The sequence below is a fragment of the Pinus tabuliformis genome, chromosome 5_2, assembly GCF_031772625.1.
Source record: "Pinus tabuliformis cultivar Carrire ecotype Pingquan chromosome 5_2, CPIR1, whole genome shotgun sequence".
NCBI classification, from domain to species: Eukaryota; Viridiplantae; Streptophyta; class Pinopsida; order Pinales; family Pinaceae; genus Pinus; species Pinus tabuliformis.
The window spans coordinates 717,982,003-718,003,123 of record NC_142306.1 but is presented as its reverse complement, the minus strand read 5'-3'; the positions used below and the strand labels follow the sequence as shown (position 1 = coordinate 718,003,123).

General features: G+C 27.8%; 1 pseudogene; it reads right to left on the bottom strand.

Moving 5' to 3' along the window:
* Positions 1-1,033: 1,033 nt before the first annotated feature.
* Positions 1,034-19,415, bottom strand: LOC149161205 (putative L-gulonolactone oxidase 6 pseudogene; annotated as a pseudogene).
* Between the last annotated feature and the right edge of the window lie 1,706 nt (positions 19,416-21,121).

Below are 21,121 nucleotides of genomic sequence, written 5' to 3'. Positions count from 1 at the left end.
TTCTTTCATGATTTCATTTCCTTCTTTCATAAGATGATTAAAAACGATAGTTAAAGAGTTTATAAAATTTTGAATATATATAAAACTGTGATTTCTTTCCAAAATTATATATATATATATATGTGATTTCTTCACAAAATTAATTATTTCTTTCCAAAATTATTAATTATTAATTATTAATTATTTGTTGTACTATTTGATTTCATTTCCTTCTTTCATTATTTCATTTCCTTTTTTCATAAGATGATTAAAAACGATAGTTAAAGAGTTTATAAAATTTTGAATATATATATATAAAATTGTGATTTCTTTCCAAAATTATATATATATATATATATCACTGTGATTATTCCAAAATTATATATATATATATATATATATATATACTGTGATTTCTTTTCAAAATTAATTAATTATATATATATATATATATATATATATATATATAAATAATTAATTTAAATTAATTAATTAATTATATATATATATATATATATATATAATTAATTTAAATTAATTAATTAATTATATATATATATATATATATATATATATATAATTAATTTAAATTAATTAATTAATTATATATATATATATATATATAATTAATTAATTAATTAATTAATTAATTTTGGAAAGAAATCACAGTCATCCGAAAAGTCTGGAATGAAGGAAATATAGGAAAGCATTTAAACACAATTCTCTCAATTTTGCCAAAACATATTTTCATACCAAATTCGAATCACGCTCATCACTGAATCCAGTGATTTTACTCGAGCCAATTCGGTTGAATCTGATAATTATGAAAAAAGGGTAGTGTACATCTCCCTACTCACCACAAATTCATCTCTATTTGCACAGCTAGGTAGGTAAACATTAAGCACATAACGAAAACAAAAAAGTAATCTATTAATGCACATGCATAATCATTATTCATTTCAGCACTAAACTGTAAAAGGAATCATGAACGTACGCTGAGAATTGAGAACATTGTGTAATTTTTTCTTAAATGGTGCAATATGCGCATGTTTTATTATCCTTCGTATCTACAAACCCTAGCATCCGGGTAGACTCTTCCTGCTTTGCAGAAATAGCCCTTTTCGGGACCACAGTGTCTGTCCTCGGAGCACACACAGAGCCCTTCCAAAGCACATCCATCCTTCACCATAACCAACCCTTCCTGCCCTGTTCCCATCATGGCATCTGTCCAATCATTCGACATTAATCCCTCAGGATCGTATTTTTCCTTGACTTTCAAGAAATCCTGGGCTTTACTATACTTATCCATGACTCCTAGAAATGCAATATTTCGGTTCTTGCCCCAGTGAGGAGTACCTCCATATTTGAACAAACCCATCTGCTCAATCTCTTCCAACACGTCCTCGTTCAGCCTGGGTGTCATGGGATCTCGAGAACGGTAATACGTGAAATCAAGGTCCACAGAATCCTCATCTAAACCTAAATATGCACTGGAAGCTTTCACAAAACGCATCAGAATGCCACCGTATAGTTCGATCCCACACAAACTGCTGGGGTTCAGATCCCGAAGCTTTTTAATGTCTGTGATGAAGTCTTTAATCTTGGAGAGACCAATGGCAATTGTTGTCTGATGGAAGAATTCGCCTTTGATGCGAGGATCCCACGCACAAGTTGTCACCAGGGTGTTTTCTGCAGATTTGAGACATGATCCAGAAGCCTGTAGATTGTTCTGATATCCTATCACAGGGTACTTTGTGAAGAATACACCATCGGTTTTAAAACCGGAAGCCATGCCTAAAATGGCCCCAACCTGAAACTTCGCTGTCATGCATTTCCTCTTGGCATCCTTTGTAGCTTCTTGGAGCTCCTCTGTCCACAGACAAAACAGATAAAGTCCAGACTCTATAGTATCAGAAATGTATGTAAATATCCGTTAAAATGACTTTTAACTAGAGTTAAAATGATTTTATTACATACACATCAATAATATCTGGGGTTAAAATGGCTCTTATTACATCCACATCAATAATAATCAAATCAAAGGAATACAGTTGAAAAAGCTGAAATTGTAAAAAAATTAAATTTAATAAAACAAATTCAAGATTACCATTTAATATTGAGTTAATTATTATTTATTTTTAATAAGTTTTTCGCTAGGATATATAAGCGTTTTGACGCGCGAGAGGCGCAATTATTCTCTCATATGTGAAGGGATTCGAAACTTTTGGTAACAGTTGGGCCGTTTTATAACGCACCCGCTGAACGAGCCATAGCTAAGCCTGCAGTGAACATTGAGCGAAAGCCGAAGAAGTCATTGATCCCGTCTCCTCCTTCATTAACCGAAACGCGATCGTCCACTCTGTAAATAACTGCCCGCTGCCCGGGAAACCATGTCAAGTCTGCGAACTCATGGGCCAATCCAAAGTCTAGTGTATTCTCCTCTAAATACGCGTCGTTCATCTTTACGTTTGTAATGGATCGCTTAAACATGGGTTGCAACTTCACGGTCACCTGCACTCGCAACAGATAAATATGCATTTATTATGTGACTTTCTAAATTTATATATCTCTGAAATGCAGTTTTTTAATATTTTAAACACTTAATAGATATGAGTAAAGTTAAATACTTTCCTATTTTTTGAAATATTCTTCAATTTGCAATCAACATTAGAATGGACAATATATACAAGAGATTTGGTATAAAGATATATATAGCTTCCACAGCGTTATATTGTCACCTTTGGTGAATTAAAAAAAAAAAACCTATTATTGAAAAAAGAAAACAAAAAAAACTATTATTGGGAACGTTTACAGAAAAGTTAATGCAAAAAATTATATCCAATTCTCAGTACTAAATCACTGAGTTCGATGCCCGACATGTTTGGTAAAATATGAAATCTTTGAAAAGGGAATAAAAATAATATATTTTTAAAATATTTTAATACTGGTATATGAGATGTTGGAGTATATAAGATGTGGAATTTTTTTTAGGTTGATAATGATTTGTTTAAAGTATAAAATTTATTGAAAATTAAATTCCATTAACTGTATTTTATGTTAAAAAGATAAATTTATATTTAGAAGTGAGAAGAGTGACATGTACTTCATGGTTAAGAAGATCAACTTATAGAAGATCATCTTATATTAACTGTATTTTATATTAACTGTATTTTATGTTAAAAAGATATATTTATATCTAGAAGTGAGAAAAATATAAATTTATACTTAGAAGTGAGAAGAGTGACATGTACTTCATGGCTAAGAAGATCAACTTATATCTAGAGATGCGAAGAGTAAAAACTTATATCTAGAGGTGCGAAGAGTAAAAACTTATATCTAGAGGTGCGAAGAGTAAAAAGATAGACTTATATTTGAAGATCAACTTATATCTAGAGATGCGAAGAGTAAAAACTTATATCTAGAGGTGCGAAGAGTAAAAACTTATATCTAGAGGTGCGAAGAGTAAAAAGATAGACTTATATTTAGAGAGTGTATTTTATGTTAAAAAGATAAATTTATATTTAGAAGTGAGAAGAGTGACATGTACTTCATGGCTAAGAAGATCAACTTATATTAAGTGTATTTTATGTTAAAAAGATAAATTTATATTTAGAAGTGAGAAGAGTGACATGTACTTCATGGCTAAGAAGATCAACTTATATCTAGAGGTGCGAAGAGTAAAAAGATAGAATTATATTTAGAGATTGTATTTTATGTTAAAAAGATAAATTTATATTTAGAAGTGAGAAGAGTGACATGTACTTCATGGCTAAGAAGATCAATTTATATCTAGAGTTGCGAAGAGTAAAAAGATAAGCTTATATTTAGAAGTGAGAAGAGTGACATGTACTTCATGGCTAAGAAGATATAAGTACTTAGATCTAGAGGTGCGAAGAGTAAAAAGATAAGCTTATATTTAGAAGTGAGAAGAGTGACATGTACTTCATGGCTAAGAAGATATAAGTACTTATATCTAGAGATGGGAAGAGTAAAAATATAAGCTTATATAAAAAGATAAACTTATATTTAGATTATATCTAGCGCTGCGAAGAGTAAAAAGATAAAACTTATATTTAGATTATATCTAGAGATGCGAAGAGTAAAAAGATAAGCTTATATTTAAAAGTGAGAAAGATAAGCTTATATAAAAAGATAAGCTTATATTTAGATTATATCTAGAGATGCGAAGAGTAAAAAGATAAGCTTATATTTAGAAGTGAGAAGAGTGACATGTACTTCATGGCTAAGAAAATAAACTTGCGAAGAGTAAAAATATAAGCTTATATTTAGATTATATCTAGAGATGCGAATAAAATTTATTGAAAATTAAATTCCACACAAATTAACTGCATTTTATGTTAAAAAGATAAATTTATATTTAGAAGTGAGAAGAGTGACATGTACTTCATGGCTAAGAAGATCAACACAAATTCATTGTATTTTATGTTAAAAAGATAAATTTATATTTATAAGTGAGAAGAGTGACATGTACTTCACGGCTAAGAAGATCAACTTATACTAACTGTATCTTATGTTAAAAAGATAATTTTATATTTAGAAGTGAGAAGAGTGACATGTACTTCATGGCTAAGAAGATCAACTATATCTAGAGATGCGGAGAGTAAAAAGATAGACTTATATTTAGAGACTGTATTTTATGTTAAAAAGATAAATTTATATTTAGAAGTGAGAAGAGTGACATGTACTTAGTAAATTTATGTTTAGAAGTGAGAAGAGTGACATGTACTTCATGGATAAGAAGATCAACACAAATTAACTGTATTTTATGTTAAAAAGATAAATTTATATTTAGAAGTGAGAAGAGTGACATGTACTTCATGGCTAAGAAGATCAACACAAATTAACTGTATTTTATGTTAAAAAGATAAATTTATATTTAGAAGTGAGAAGAGTGACATGTACTTCATGGCTAAGAAGATCAACTTATATTAACTGTATTTTATGTTAACAAGATAAATTTATATTTAGAAGTGAGAAGAGTGACATGTACTTCATGGCTAAGAAGATCAACTTATATCTAGAGGTGCGAAGAGTAAAAAGATAGACTTATATTTAGAGACTGTATTTTATGTTAAAAAGATAAATTTAAATTTATATTTAGAAGTGAGAAGAGTGACATGTACTTCATGGCTAAGAAGATCAACTTATATCTAGAGGTGCGAAGAGTAAAAAGATAGACTTATATTTAAAGCCTGCATTTTATGTTAAAAAGATAAATTTATATTTAGAAGTGAGAAGAGTGACATGTACTTCATAGCTAAGAAGATCAACTTATATCTCGAGGTGCGAAGAGTAAAAAGATAGACGTATATTTAAAGGTGAGAAGAGTGACATGTACTTCAGGGCTAAGAAGATATAAGTACTTATATCTAGAGATGCGAAGAGTAAAAAGATAAAGCTTATATTTAGATTATATCTAGAGATGCGAAGAGTAAAAAGATAAGCTTATATTTAGATTATATCTAGAGATGCGAAGAGTAAAAAGATAAACTTATATTTAGATTATATATAGATTATATCTAGAGATGCGAATAGATTATATTTAGATTATATCTAGATTATATCTAGAGATGCGAATAGATTATATTTAGATTATATCTAGATTATATCTAGAGATGCGAAGAGTAAAAAGATAAACTTATATTTAGAAGTGAGAAGAGTGACATGTACTTCATGGCTAAGAAGATAAACTTGCCCAGAGTAAATTTAGAGGTGAGAAGAGTGACATGTACTTCATGACTAAGAAGTTCATGGCTAAGAAGATAAACTTATGTCTAGTGATGCGAAGAGTAAAAAGATAAGCTTATATTTAGAGGTGAGAAGAGTGGCATGTACTTCAAGGCTAAGAAGATAAACTTATATGTAGAGGTGCGAAGAGTAAATTGTAGCTACTTAATAGAAATATAAAAGTTTTATAGTTTTATAGTTGAAAAGCTTATATGTAGAGGTGCGAAGAGTAATTTTATAGTTGAAAAGCTTATATGTAGTGGTGCGAAGAGTAAATTGTAGCTACTTAATAGAAATATAAAAGTTTTATAGTTTTATAGTTGAAAAGTGTGATAAATATAGCTTTATTTTTTGAATTTCATATAATTGTAGCTACTTAATAGAAATATAAAAGTTTTATAGTTTTATAGTTGAAAAGTGTGATAAATATAAAAGTTTTACAGTTTTATAGTTGAAAAGTGTGATAAATTCTATTAAAAGTTTTATAGTTTTATAGTTGAAAAGTGTGATAAATATAGTTTTATTTTTTGAATTTCATATAAATATAATTAGATGCCAGTTATGTTGAAAAGTGTGGTAAATATAGCTTTATTTCTTGAATTTCATATAGATATAAATAGATGTCAGTCATGTATAAAGTGAAAATTTTGAATTTCATATAAATATAATTAGATGTCAGTCATGTATAAAGTTTTCACTGTATTTCATGGTTAAAAAGATAAACATATACCTAAAAGTGAGAAGAGTGACATGCACCTTATGGCTAAAAAGATAAACTTATATCTAGAGGTGAGAAGAGTAAAAGTGTGGTAAATATAGCTTTATTTTTTGAATTTCAATTTCATGAATTTCACATAAATATAATTAGATGTCAGTCATGTATAAAGTTTTCATTGTATTTCATGGTTAAAAAGATAAACATATACCTAAAAATATAATTAGATGTCAGTCATGTATAAAGTTTTCATTGTATTTCATGGTTAAAAAGATAAACATATACCTAAAAGTGAGAAGAGTGACATGCACCTTAGGGGTAAAAGGATAAACTTATATCTAAAAGTGAGAAGAGTAAATTGTAGCTTGGCAATAGAAATATATAAGTTTAGCTTTATTTTTATAATCTCTTATAGAAATATATAAGAGTAAATTGTAGCTAGGCAATAGAAATATATAAGTTTAGCTTTATTTTTCTAATCTCTTATAGAAATATATAAGAGTAAATTGTAGCTAGTCAATAGAAATATATAAATTTAGCTTTATTTTTCTAATCTCTTATAGAAATATATAAGTTTAGCTTTATTTTTATAATCTCTTATAGAAATATATAAGTTTGGATAAACTTATATCTAGAGGTGAGAAGAGTAAATTGTAGCTAGGCAATAGAAATATATAAGTTTAGCTTTATTTTTCTAATCTCTTATAGAAATATATAAGAGTAAATTGTAGCTAGGCAATAGAAATATATAAGTTTAGCTTTATTTTTCTAATCTCTTATAGAAATATATAAGTTTAGCTTTATTTTTCTAAATATATAAGTTTAGCTTTATTTTTCTAATATATAAGTTTAGCTTTATTTTTCTAATCTCTTATAGAAATATATAAGTTTAGCTTTATTTTTCTAATATATAAGTTTAGCTTTATTTTTCTAATTTCTTATAAATATAATTAGACGTGTTGGTGTAGCATGTTTTGGTTGAGTAAAAAGTAAAAAGATTGAAGTGTTCCATTTTATATAAATGTGATTAAATATTATTAATATATGAAAGTTATTATGATGGGTTTTTTTTAGGTTTTTGTTAAAAAAACTGAGCTTTAATATTTTTCTAAAAAAAAATTAGAGGGGTTTGTGTTAAATATTATTAATATATGAAAGTTATTATGATGGGGTTTTTTAGGTTTTTGTTAAAAAAACTGAGCTTTTATATTTTTCTAAAAAGAAATTAAAGGGGTTTGTGTTATTATATTTAAAGATGTTTTATAAAGGGGTTTGTGTTATTATATTTAAAGATGTTTTTTATAATTTAGTATAAGGGAAATAAAATGTGATTTATGAAAGTTATTATGATGGGGTTTTTTAGGTTTTTGTTAAAAAAACTAAGCTTTTATATTTTTCTAAAAAGAAATTAAAAGGGTTTGTGTTATTATATTTAAAGATGTTTTATAAGGGAAATGTTTAAAGAAATTAAAGGGGTTTGTGTTATTATATTTAAAGATGTTTTTTATAATTTAGTATAAGGGAAATGTTTAAAGAAATTAAAGGGGTTTGTGTTATTATATTTAAAGATGTTTTTTATAGTTTAGTATAAGAGAAATATTTAATTTCTTTGGTATTCACTTGATATTTTGTACCAGAAATACTTCTAATAAGAAAAAATATTTTTATATTGTATTTACACATGCACATATACACATATATATTGAGGATAGTGGTAATGTCATCCATAGAGGAAGAAAAAATAGTTTCTTGAATCCTAAGAAAACTAAGAGATTAGGAACACTTATTTGGAATTTATGGCACATGGGGGTTTCACTTAATGAACATATGACATATTGCGTATGTTCATGACATACTAAGCAATACCCTTAATTTGACTACATGTGACATATTGTGTATGTTCATGACATACTAAGCAATACAATACTCTTAATTTGAGTACATACGGGAAAATACCTCTAAATATCACTTTATTTAACCCTTACCAATACATCTAAATATCACTTTATTTAACCCCTACCAATACGAACTCAATACACCTTTCTGATTTAAAAAAACCAATTTGACTATATACTGGAAAATACCTCTAAATATCACTTTATTTAACCCTTAAAATACATCTAAATATCACTTTATTTAACCCCTACCAATACGAACTCAATACACCTTGCTGATTTAAAAAAACCTACTTTCACTAGATAATTTAAATATTCATTTTCTGGTTAACATTTTTTATACCCCTTTATATTTTTTATTAACTTTGAGCTCTATTTTTTATATCTACTAATATAAAAACTCTTTAACCCTGTTATATGCTTAATCTATTATGTCATTTCTTCCTCAATATATATCCACCAATATGAACCCATGCAGTATGTTATTGCTCCCCAATGAATCCCCGTGGAAAAGGAAAAGCATTGAGAGAAGTGTTCCAATATTGTCATAATTTTGACGACAAAGAAACTGTCATAGTTTTGATGACAAAGAAACTTAACAAGATTAGTCTTGTGAGAAATATTTAGAAATAGAGATATAATTTAGATGTACTTCAAACATTTTAGGGCCTTTTTGTAAAATGTTAGGGTTAACAATTGGTATTTAAGAATTTTAAAGAGAATAGAGTATATGGTTGTGAGCTTCCACAATATCAACTCAATTTTCTGAGCATGAAGATGTTTTCTATAGAAAACATCAAATAAAGTTTAAATTCAAATCACTTAAATTTTATTTCCAAAAAGCATCATGCTATGTTTAAATTGAAGAAAGAGGTGGGTCCATTCCTGGTTAAAATTAGGATTGCTCTCCAGGATATGGAGAGGAGAGGTTTGGCCTTGTGATCTTTATGAAATTATATCAAAGAAAATAATTAAACAAGGTTCTTGAAATTAATTTTCTGAGTATGAAGATGTTTTCTATAGAAAAGATCAAATAAAGTCTAAATTCAAATCACTTAAATTTTATTTCCAAAAAGCATCCTGCTATTCCAAAAAGCATGATGCTATGTTTAAATTGAAGAAAGAGGTGGGTCCATTCCTGGTTAAATTTAGAATTTCTCTCCAGGATATGGAGGAATTAATAAGACAAATGATTTTTTCACGAGGAGAGGTTTGGCCTTGTGATCTTTATGAAATTATATCAAAGAAAATAATTAAACAAGGTTCTTGAAATTATATACATCTTGCGAAACCAAATATTGAAATATTGGCCAATAAAGGAACTTGGATAATGGAAACAACTCTAAGTATAGAGCAAATTGCAGAAGTTGGGCAATCATCTCAACCACTTCACTTGTTGTAGGAACACCTCAAACAAATGAGAAAAGTATAAAAAGAGCTTGTACAAAAAGCCTCCAAACAATTTATGAGACAGAGAAAGAATATCAACAATTTGAGATTTTATGAGACAGAGAAAGAATATCAACAATCAACAATATGTGAGATAAGGAAAAGGACAAAAGAATAAAGAGAAACAAAAGTACGTATATGTGCAAAAGTGGAAACAATTGGGAACTTCTGCCAACAACATCCACTACTCAAAAATATCAAGTAGGAATGTCACCTTCAACATAAGGTAAGAAAAGAATGCTTCCATAAACACTAATCAAGATTTAAAGGTCAAACTCCAATAGTAAAAGAATAGCTACAAAATCAATTGGTAGGAGCAGGAGCATTGTGGAGATGAAGTAGATTTGGTTTATATAATTAAAAAACAAGCTATCCCAAAACCCAAAATTAATTAGAGAACAAACAACAATAGCTAACAAGTTAGTTAAATTTTTCAGTTTTAGTATTAGTATTAGGGAACAAAACCCAAAATTAATTAGAGAATAAACAACAATAGCTAACAAGTTAGTTAAATTTTTCAGTTTTAGTATTAGTATTTGGGAACAAAACCAAAATTAATTACAGAACAAACAACAATAGCTAACAAGTTGTAAATTTTTCAGTTTTAGTATTAATATTAGGGAACAACTTTGTGAGTTCTAAATAGAACTTCATTATGCTTCAATTGTAATAGAAACTAACAGAGGTTTGACCAAAAGAAACAAACGTACTTTATTAAGTCCAAGATTAAAGCAAAATAGTAAAAATAACGTAGATGCATTTTTACTAATAGATTTAATTTTTTGATTTTTTTGAAGAAAGTGAATCTAACAGAGGTTTGACCAAAAGAAACTTTAAGTCCAAGATTAAAGCAAAATAGTAAAAATAATGTAGATGCATTTACTAATAGATTTAAATTTTTATTGAAGGAAGTGGATCTCTCATCTTATCAGAATGTGGATGAGATTTTGATATCTTTAGATGCATACAGAGACAGCTATTATACAGAGGATGCTATTATACAGAGCAGGAACCCTCAAAAGGGAAAACTAGATGCATGAAGCTCTGGTACGTCGGTATAGGAATGAAGCTCCTTTCCGTGCACCAATTAGCTCTTGTCGGTGCAGCTAGCCTACTATAATTAGGGGGCAGCAGCATGATGAAGCTATGGTTGGTGCAGCTAGAAGTTATTGCCTTGAGACAGAGAACATCATTCCAATAAGAAGAGACAGGAGACCTCGCCCCTCAACTAGACCCAACCGTGGCCCTCGAAATAGACCTCGAAATAGACCCTACGAACTCTAATAAATACACCCTCTACCCTACCAAACTACACCCTACACGGTACGGGGCCGAGTGAGTGAGTCACCATTGGGTTCATAGCTGATTGACACTCATTCCCAATCATTCACAACCGGTCATTACCAATCAGCCGACAGGATATCAGACATGCTATTATACAGAGCGGGAACCCTCAAAAGGCAAAACTATTATGGACAAATTGATTTATGATTTTTACTCCTCTTTCAAGTGAAAAATATTTTTTCATTTATTCCACTTACCAGAAATATACTATAGGTTGTATGTAGCCTAAAGAAAAGTGTCAACATTTTACCAGAAATAAATATACTATAGGATATACTATAGGTTGGATGTAGCCTAAAGAAAAGTGTCAAACATTTCATCATCTAATTTGGCCCAAAATTAGACCCAAATTGGGACAAGTGTCAAACATTTCATCATCTAATTTGGCCCAAATTTTGGGACAGGTTGTCCAAGTTTGATTCATGAAGCTTGCAAAATCACATCGACAAAATACAATTTAATCTAGATATAGTTGGAAAATTATTACTCTTCTTATTTTTGACTCATGAAGCTTGCAAAATCACATCGACAAAATACAATTTAATCTAGATATAGTTGGAATATTATTACTCTTCTTATTTTATACCCATCTGTTTTTATATGATGAAGAGGCGGTTTTTTTCTTTTATATATTTTTTATTAGTAAGTTGATGTATGAATAATATAAAGACGAGTCTCAAATATGTTTTAAAATTGTTTTAAGTTGATGTATGAACGATATAAAGATGAGTCTCAAATACGTTTTTATGTTTTTTTATAGATTAATAAAGAGCCGTTTTTTCCCTTTTATATATTTTTATTAATAAGTTGATGTATGAATAATATAAAGACGAGCCTCAAATATGTTTTTATGTTTTTCTTTTTAAGATTAATAAAGAACCATTTTTTTTTTTATATTTTTATTAACAAGTGTTGTTTTTGTTTTTATATTTTTATATTAATAAAGAGGCGTAAAGAACCGTTTTTCCCCTTATTTTTTATTAATATTTTTATTAATAAGTTGATGTATGAATAATATAAAGACGAGCCTCAAATATGTTTTTATGTTTTTCTTTTTAAGATTAATAAAGAACCATTTTTTTTCTTTATATTTTTATTAACAAGTGTTGTTTTTGTTTTTATATTTTTATATTAATAAAGAGGCGTAAAGAACCGTTTTTCCCCTATATATTTTTTATTAATATTTTTATTAATAAGTTGATGTATGAATAATATAAAGACGAGCCTCAAATATGTTTTTATGTTTTTCTTTTTAAGATTAATAAAGAACCATTTTTTTTCTTTATATTAATAAAGAGGCGTAAAGAACCGTTTTTCCCCTTATATATTTTTTATTAATAAGTTGATGTATGAATAATATAAAGAAAAAAACAAATAAGTTGATGTTTTTATTAATAAGTTGATGTATGAATAATATAAAGACAAAAACAAATAAGTTGATGTATGAATAATATAGAGACAATTGTTTTTGTTTTGTTTTTGTTTTTAGATTAATAAAGAACTGTTTTTTCCCTATATATTTTTATTAATAAGTTGAGTTGATGTATGAATAATATAAAGACAAAAACAAATAAGTTGATGTATGAATAATATAAAGACCATTGTTTTTGTTTTGTTTTTGTTTTTATATTAATAAATAGGGGTTTTTTTCTTTAATATATTTTTTAGATTAATAAAGAACCGTTTTTTCCCTTATATATTTTTATTAATAAGTTGATGTATGAATAATATAAAGAGGCGTTTTTGTTTTTATGTTTTTATATTAATAAAGGGGCGTTTTTTCTTATATATTTTTTAGATTAATAAAGAACTGTTTTTTTCCTTATATATTTTTATTAATAAGTTGATGTATGAATAATATAAAGAAAATTGTTTTTGTTTTTGTTTTTATGTTTTTATATTTTTATTAATAAGTTGATGTATGAATAATATAAAGACAATTGTTTTTGTTTTTATGTTTTTTATATTAATAAAGAGGCGTTTTTGTTTCCTTATATATTTTTATTAATAAGTTGATGTATGAATAATATAAAGACAATTGTTTTTGTTTTTATGTTTTTTATATTAATAAAGAGGCGTTTTTGTTTTTATGTTTTTATATTAATAAAGAGGCGTTTTTGTTTTTATGTTTTTATATTAATAAAGAGGCGTTTTTTCCTTATATATTTTAGATTAATAAAGAACCGTTTTTTTTTGTGTTTTTATATTAATAAAGAGGCGTTTTTTACTTATATATTTTAGATTAATAAAGAACCGTTTTTTTTATTAATAAGTTGATTAATAAGTTGATGTATGAATAATATAAAGACAATTGTTTTTGTTTTTATGTTTTTATTTTTGTTTTTGTTTTTATGTTTTTATATTAATAAAGAGGCGTTTTTTTCTCTTATATATTTTTTTAATAAAGAACCGTTTTTTTCCCTTATATATTTTTATTAATAAGTTGATGTACCTTATATATTTTTATTAATAAGTTGATGTATGAATAATATAAAGACAATTGTTTTTGTTTTTATATTAATAAAGAGGCGTTTTTTTCTTTTATATATTTTTTAGTTATATATTTTTATTAATAAGTTGATGTATGAATAATATAAACACAATTATGTTTTTATGTTTTATTTATGTTTTTATATTAATAAAGAAGCGTTTTTTTCTTTTATATATTTTTATTAATAAGTTGATGTATGAATAATATAAAGACGATTCTCAAATATGTTTTAAAATATTTTCAAAATGTTTTATGTTTGATAATTTTAATCATTTTAATAGTGAATGGGGCTTATTATTCTCTGATTGAAGTTATCCGGAAAAGACTCAAAAAAATATAAATGGGTTGGTTGGACAAAAGATCGATAAGTATGTTACAATCGGATCGTGGCGGGTATAATTTAGCAGTAAAAGTGTGATTCGTTACATTATCAACTCGAATAATGGAAGGATCTTTTACATGGACCATCTAAAGCTCTATTTCCAGATAGGTTCAAAACTTCCCCTATACCATCCATCGAGAGTTCATATGTTACACAATTTCATATACTTTACGTTCCCATATTAGAGTATAGTGCTTCACTTCTTTCCATTAAAACAAATGTCCGTTGGTGTTCCAAAAGTGCCTTTCCTAGCCCCTGGAGATGAAGATGCAACTTGGGTCGACTGATACAACCGACTTTATCGAGAGATTACTTTTTTTGGCTCAGGATATCAATCACGAGATTGCAAATCAACTCATGGGTCTCATGGTATATTTGAGTGCAGAAGATTCAAATAAAGATATTTTGTCATTTATCAAATGTCCCCGTGGACAGCAATATGCATGGGGGCCTTTTATATCGAGACCAGGAATTCCTAAGAATTCGTTCGTCATGGGTAACGATACTATTACCAATCTAATTACATTACTTCTATAAGAAACGTTGAACATTGGAAGGGAACGGTTAGAGTAACAGCTACTAATATTACCAAGAACATTGGAAGGATCCTTTTACGAGAAGGTTTGATAGAAAATGTTAGGGAACATTAGGAAGGCCAAAAATATTTTTTGATATCGACTTCAAAATATGGGAGAAGGAAGAAGAGGACATGTATGACCACGTCAAAGCGTACCAGCAAACCTGGTTTGAGAATTTATTCTAATTATCAAGAAATTCCAAAAGTTCTAGGTGGAATGGGGATCGTAATTCTTTCTACTTCCCAAGGAATTTTGACGGATCGAGAAGCTCGACAAAAAAAAAATTAGAGGAAATTTTTTATGTTATGTATAGTAATTAATCCAAATGTTGTCCAAAAATATTTATTCTGTAAGATATCCCCATAGTATGAAAAGTAGTAGCAAGTGGAGACACCATTCATCTTCATCCAAGCACGTTAGTCAAGTTTTTGAATCAAAAGAGGAGGAGATTCGATGAAGAAACAGAACCATGCCGAAGGTTTGGTTACTGAATCACTCCCCAACGGTATGTTTCAGACAGATAATGGATGTCAGATTTTGACTCATATTTCAGGTAGGATTCGACGTAATTCCGTACGAATACTACCAGGAAATAGGGTCAAGGTTGAATTAAGTGCTTATGATTTAAGCAAAGGACGTATAATATATAGACTTAGCAACAAATCTTCAAACGATTGAATCACCTTTTGAACATCTGAGATCGAGAATCACAGATGAAATAGACTCTCTGTCTCAGGAAACAAAATGTAATATAGCAAATTGGAGGGTCACAAATATGAAAATTCGTGCTTCTATTTGTAGAATTTGTGGAAAATGTAGACCAATTTGTAGATGGAAACGAGTTATGATAATTTGTTCTAATCCGATACATAAGCAAAAACAGGGGTAATCCTCTTCTATATCAATTAACGGATCTAGTGGTAAAATAGATTTCGATATGCATTTTTCGAACTGAACTCATAATGATTAATATGTCAAAAACTATAAAAAGAATTGGTTCACGTAGGAATGAACATCGATTCTCAAATATGTTTTAAAATTGTTTTTGTTTGATTAAATTGTTTCAAATATGTTTTAAAATTGTTTTCGTTTGATTAAATTGTTTTTGTTTGGTTAAGAGTTTATTTTTAAATATGTTTTAAAATTGTTTTTGTTTGATTAATGTATGAATAATATAAAGGCAATTGTTTTTTATTTTATATTAAAAAAGGCGTTTTTTCCTTTTATATATTTTTATTAATAAGTTGATGTATGAATCTCAAATATGTTTTAAAATTGTTTTTATGTATGTTTTAAAATATGTTTTAAAATTGTTTTTATATTAATAAAGAGGCGCTTTTTTCTTTTATATATTTTTATTAATAAGTTGATGTATGAATATTATATATTTTTTAAAATATGTTTGAAATATGTTTTAAAATTGTTTTTATGTTTTTATATTAATAAAGAGGCGTTTTTTTCTTTTAGATATTTTTATTAATAAGTTTTTTTCTTTTATGTATTTTTATTAATAAGTTGATGTATGAATAATATAAAGACGATTCTCAAATATGTTTTAAAATATGTTCTAAAATATGTTTTAAAATTGATAAGTTGATGTATGAATAATATAAAGACGATTCTCAAATATGTTTTAAAATATGTTTTAAAATTGTTTTTGTTTGGTTAAGAGTTTATTTTCAAAATATGTTTTAAAAAATATGTTTTAAAATGGTTTTAAAATATGTTTTAAAATTGTTTTTGTTTGGTTAAGAGTTTATTTTCAAATATGTTTTAAAAAATATGTTTTAAAATATGTTTTAAAATGGTTTTAAAATATGTTTTAAAATGGTTTTAAAATATGTTTTAAAATGGTTTTAAAATATGTTTTAAAATGGTTTTAAAATATGTTTTAAAATTGTTTTAAAATATGTTTTAAAATTGTTTTAAAATATGTTTTAAAATTGTTTTTGTTTGGTTAAGAGTTTATTTTCAAAAATTGTTTTTATTTGGTTAAGAGTTTATTTTCAAATATGTTTTAAAATTGTTTTTGTTTGATTAAGAGTTTATTTTCAAATATGTTTTAAAATTGTTTTTATTTGGTTAAGAGTTTATTTTCAAATATGTTTTAAAATTGCTTTTATTTGGTTAAGAGTTTATTTTCCTTTAAATTGTTTTAAAATTGTTTTTATTTGGTTAAGAGTTTATTTTCCTTTAAATTGTTTTTGTTTGGTTAAGAGTTTATTTTCCTTTAAATTGTTTTTGTTTGGTTAAGAGTTTATTTTCCTCTAAAAGTTTTTGTTTGTTTAAGAGTTTATTTTCCTCTAAAATTGTTTTTGTTTTTTGTTTGGTTAAGAGTTTAAAATTGTTTTTGTTTGGTTAAGAGTTTATTTAAAGAGATAAAGGGACATGTAGATAAAGAGACATGTTAAATTGTTTGTTTTTGTTTGGTTAAGAGTTTAAAATTGTTTTTGTTTGGTTAAGAGTTTATTTAAAGAGATAAAGAGACATGTAGATAAAGAGACATGTTAAATTGTTTTTAAATTATTTTTGCTTTTGTTTTGTTGTTTTTGTTTTGTTATTTTTGTTTTGATAAAGAGACATGTAGATAAAGAGACATGTTAAATTGAGATAAAGAGACATGTAGATAAAGAGACATGTTAAATTGAGATAAAGAGACATGTAAATAAAGGGACATGTTAAATTGTTTTTTAATGGTTTTTGTTTTTGTTTTGTTGTTTTTGTTTTGTTATAGACATGTTAAATTGAGATATTGTTTTTTAATTGTTTTTGTTTTTGTTTTGTTATAGACATGTTGAGATAAAGAGACATGTAGATAAAGGAACATATTAAATTGTTTTTGTTTTGTAATTTTTTTAAATTGTTGTTGTTTTTGTTTTGTTATTTTTTTAAATTGTGAGACATGTAGATAAAGGGACATGTTAAATTGTTTTTGTTTTGTAATTTTTTTAAATTGTTGTTGTTTTTGTTTTGTTATTTTTTTAAATTGACATGTTGAGATAAAGAGACATGTAGATAAAGGAACATGTTAAATTGTTTTTGTTTTGTAATTTTTTTAAATTGTTGTTGTTTTTGTTTTGTTATTTTTTTAAATTGTGAGACATGTAAGATAAAGGGACATGTTAAATTGTTTTTAAATAATTTTTTTAAATTGTTGTTGTTTTTGTTTTGTTATTTTTTAAAATTGTTTTTGTTTTTGTTTTGTTGTTTTTGTTTTGATAAAGAGACATGTAGATAAAGAGACATGTTAAATTGTTTTTAAATTGTTTTTGTTTTGTTATTTTTTTGTTTTGATAAAGAGACATGTTAAATTGTTTTTAAATTGTTTTTGTTTTATTATTTTTTTGGTTTTTTTTGTTTTGATAAGGAGAAATGTAGATAAAGAGAAATGTTAAATTGTTTTTAAATTGTTTTTGTTTTGTTATTTTTGTTTTTGTTTTAAATTGTTTTTGTTGGATTAAGAGTTAATTGTTAATTGTTTTTGTTGAGTTTTTTATGTCTTTATTAAGTTTTTATGTTTTTATATTAATAAAGAGGTGTTTTTTTAATAAGTTGATGTATGAATAATATAAAGACGAGTCTCAAATATGTTTTAAAATTAAGAGTTTATTTTCTTCTAATATAAAGAGATAGAGAGACAGGTTAACCGCCAGTTAACCTCCAGCCTGCTCCTTACCAACTATTTCTGAGTAATTAGAAGCTTAAGTAACATTAATAAATCAACCTTTAACAACTACTACTAAGTAATTACAAATACCATTGCTAAATAATTACTAATACCATGATAATCCTTAAACAACTGTAATAACTCAACCTACATGCAACTAGCTATGACTGTCTCACTAACGATTTAACAACTACATCTTAATAAATTGTCCAGCAGTCTGAAATATCATATAAAAATACTATAAAATTATAAAGCAGTAATATACATGTTCATTACTATCCTGTTTTGTTAATTAGTGTAGTTAAGGTTTGAGTTTAATTGACTTATTATTAATATTATATATAAATAATCATTTACAGCAGTGTGAATATTCACGACAGGACCACAGCTATATATCAGGCATTATTCACAGACTCACGTAGAGAACCATATGGTTGAACAAAAATGGGGTCATAACCTAAATAGAAAATATAAAAAGTTTCCAAAGTTGTGAGAGTACGATACCTGCGTAATGATTCCAAGAAGGCCGAGAGAATCCTTAGCCGCATTCAGGTCTGGATGGGATTCATCGAAGCTCACAACACTCACATAACCCGGAGGCGAAGGTACCACCAATCTCATGCCAACAACATACTCATGAATTGCACTTCCATTATTGAACAGAGAGCTGCCATGTGCCCCGGTGCTGAGCCGCCTTCCGATGGTAATCCCCTCCCAAAAGGGCGAGTGAGGGAGAGCCAAATTATGTTTAGCAGCAGCATCTATAACTTCCCTTAGAGACGCTCCACCTCCTACGGTAATCGTCATTGACCCTTCGTCCACCCCAATTATGCGCTTCAGCCCCCGAGTGCTTATGATAAGACCGGAGTCCCCTCCTGGGCAGACGAGTTTGGGTATGGAGTGAGACCATCTGGTGACCACCCGCATCTTCTGTTTCTTCTTGGTGCCCTCTGCCACCGCCTCAACCACCTCTTCTTCCGACGGAGGGAAAACCGCCGACCGGGCTCTGCAGGTGGCCCGGTCCGGGAAGATTCCATAGGCGTTGGTCACAGTGCAATCGGTAGAATCGTTACGCCTGCATCTCACACGCGGAGGAGGTGAATTGCATGATATCTTATCTGCGTGGATCAGAAATATAATGAGAATGGATAGGGCAAGAAACCTCATCGGATTAGGTATAGGAGAGTTGAGTGACTAATGAGGAAAGGAATTTTTAGAATGTAGAATGACGGTTCAGGCAGTCTTAATACAGGGGAAGACTTGCACTCTCTGCATACACGTGGGAAAACGCATGCGAGAAGTTGGTGGGTCGGTGAGAGTTGTAATTCGTGTAAAGATGTGGTTGCAGATTGTGCGGTGGAATCTGAAAAAGTGGAAGAACGCAAGAAAATGGGATGCAAATGGTGAAGGGAACATTCGATTTATCAAATAACCGCGGACCATCGTCTACCTTTTTCTTTTGCACCGTTCGTTAGAGCGAACACCTGTCATTACGTTTGTTTTCCACCGTTCGTTCGAGCAAGCAGCTATCAAGGCACGCTGCACGCTGTTAGTTCGAGGGAACAACTGTTACTAGTCTTGGTTTCCACTTGTCCAGCGGACGTATCACTCGACGGACAAGTGTGAAGGCACGTTGCACAGTGGCCATTCTCCGTCTCCCGCTTGTCCAGCTGACATATCACTCGACGAAACGGTGTCCAATCAATTGTGTACTCACCATGTTTATCTTAAATAGTTTGAAATATAAATGAGCTTTATCGAACCTCAACGCAATAATATTAGATTTGGTATTTATTATTGTTATTTATTTATGAGTTATTATGTTATTTTCTTTAAGTGGTCGATTTGATGTTTTGATACATATTTGTAATATGTTATAAGAAATACAATCATTCATCTAAATTTAAATATTTAACGGGATAGATATTTAGCATGTAAAATTTATAAATAAGGATTTAGGGAAAGTATTAGTTATTCTCATATTATTGAGCATATTATAAAGATATTTAAACCAGGTTTGGTTGAGTAGAAGGAAATAGTAGTGTGTATTTTTTATTAAAGCAAATAAAAAATATAACATTTAACGGGATGGATATTTGGCATGTAAAATTAATAAATAAGGATTTAGCGAAAGTATTAATTATTCTCATATTATTGAAGATATTATAAAGATACTTAAACAAGGTTTTGTTGGATAGAAGAAAATAGTAGTGTGTACTTTTTATTAAAGAAAATAAAAAATATGACACTTAATGAGATGTATATCTGGCATGTAAAATTTATAAATAAGGATTTAGAGAAAGTATTAGTTATTCTCATATTATTGAGGATATTATAAATATACTTAAACAAGGTTTTGTTGGGTAGAAGAAAATAGTAGTGTGTATATTTGGCATGTAAAATTTATAAATAAGGATTTAGGGAAAGTATTAGTTATTCTCATATTATTGAGGATATTATAAAGATACTTAAACAAGGTTTTGTTGGGTAGAAGAAAATAGTAGTGTGTACTTTTTATTAAAGCAAATAAAAAATATGACAGGGGCTTAATACATTGAAAAGGGATGTTGAAATTTATGTTTATTAAAGAATTTTAGTATGTGTATGTAAATTTATTTGAAGAGCTCAGAGTTAATTAATAAAATTTAAGATTGACTTTTGTTACATGAAAATGATAGATTTAAGATTGGCTTTTGTTAGATGAAAACGATTCATGTTTATTTGGCAAGAGATTTATCAATAAATAATGGTGAAACTAGTAAGAAACTAGTAAGACACATAGCAATACTTTAACATAAAAAAACTTCGCATGAAGATAGAAATACTTCAACATAAAAATAAAAGTTATAAAAAGCTATGAAAGGAAATATGTT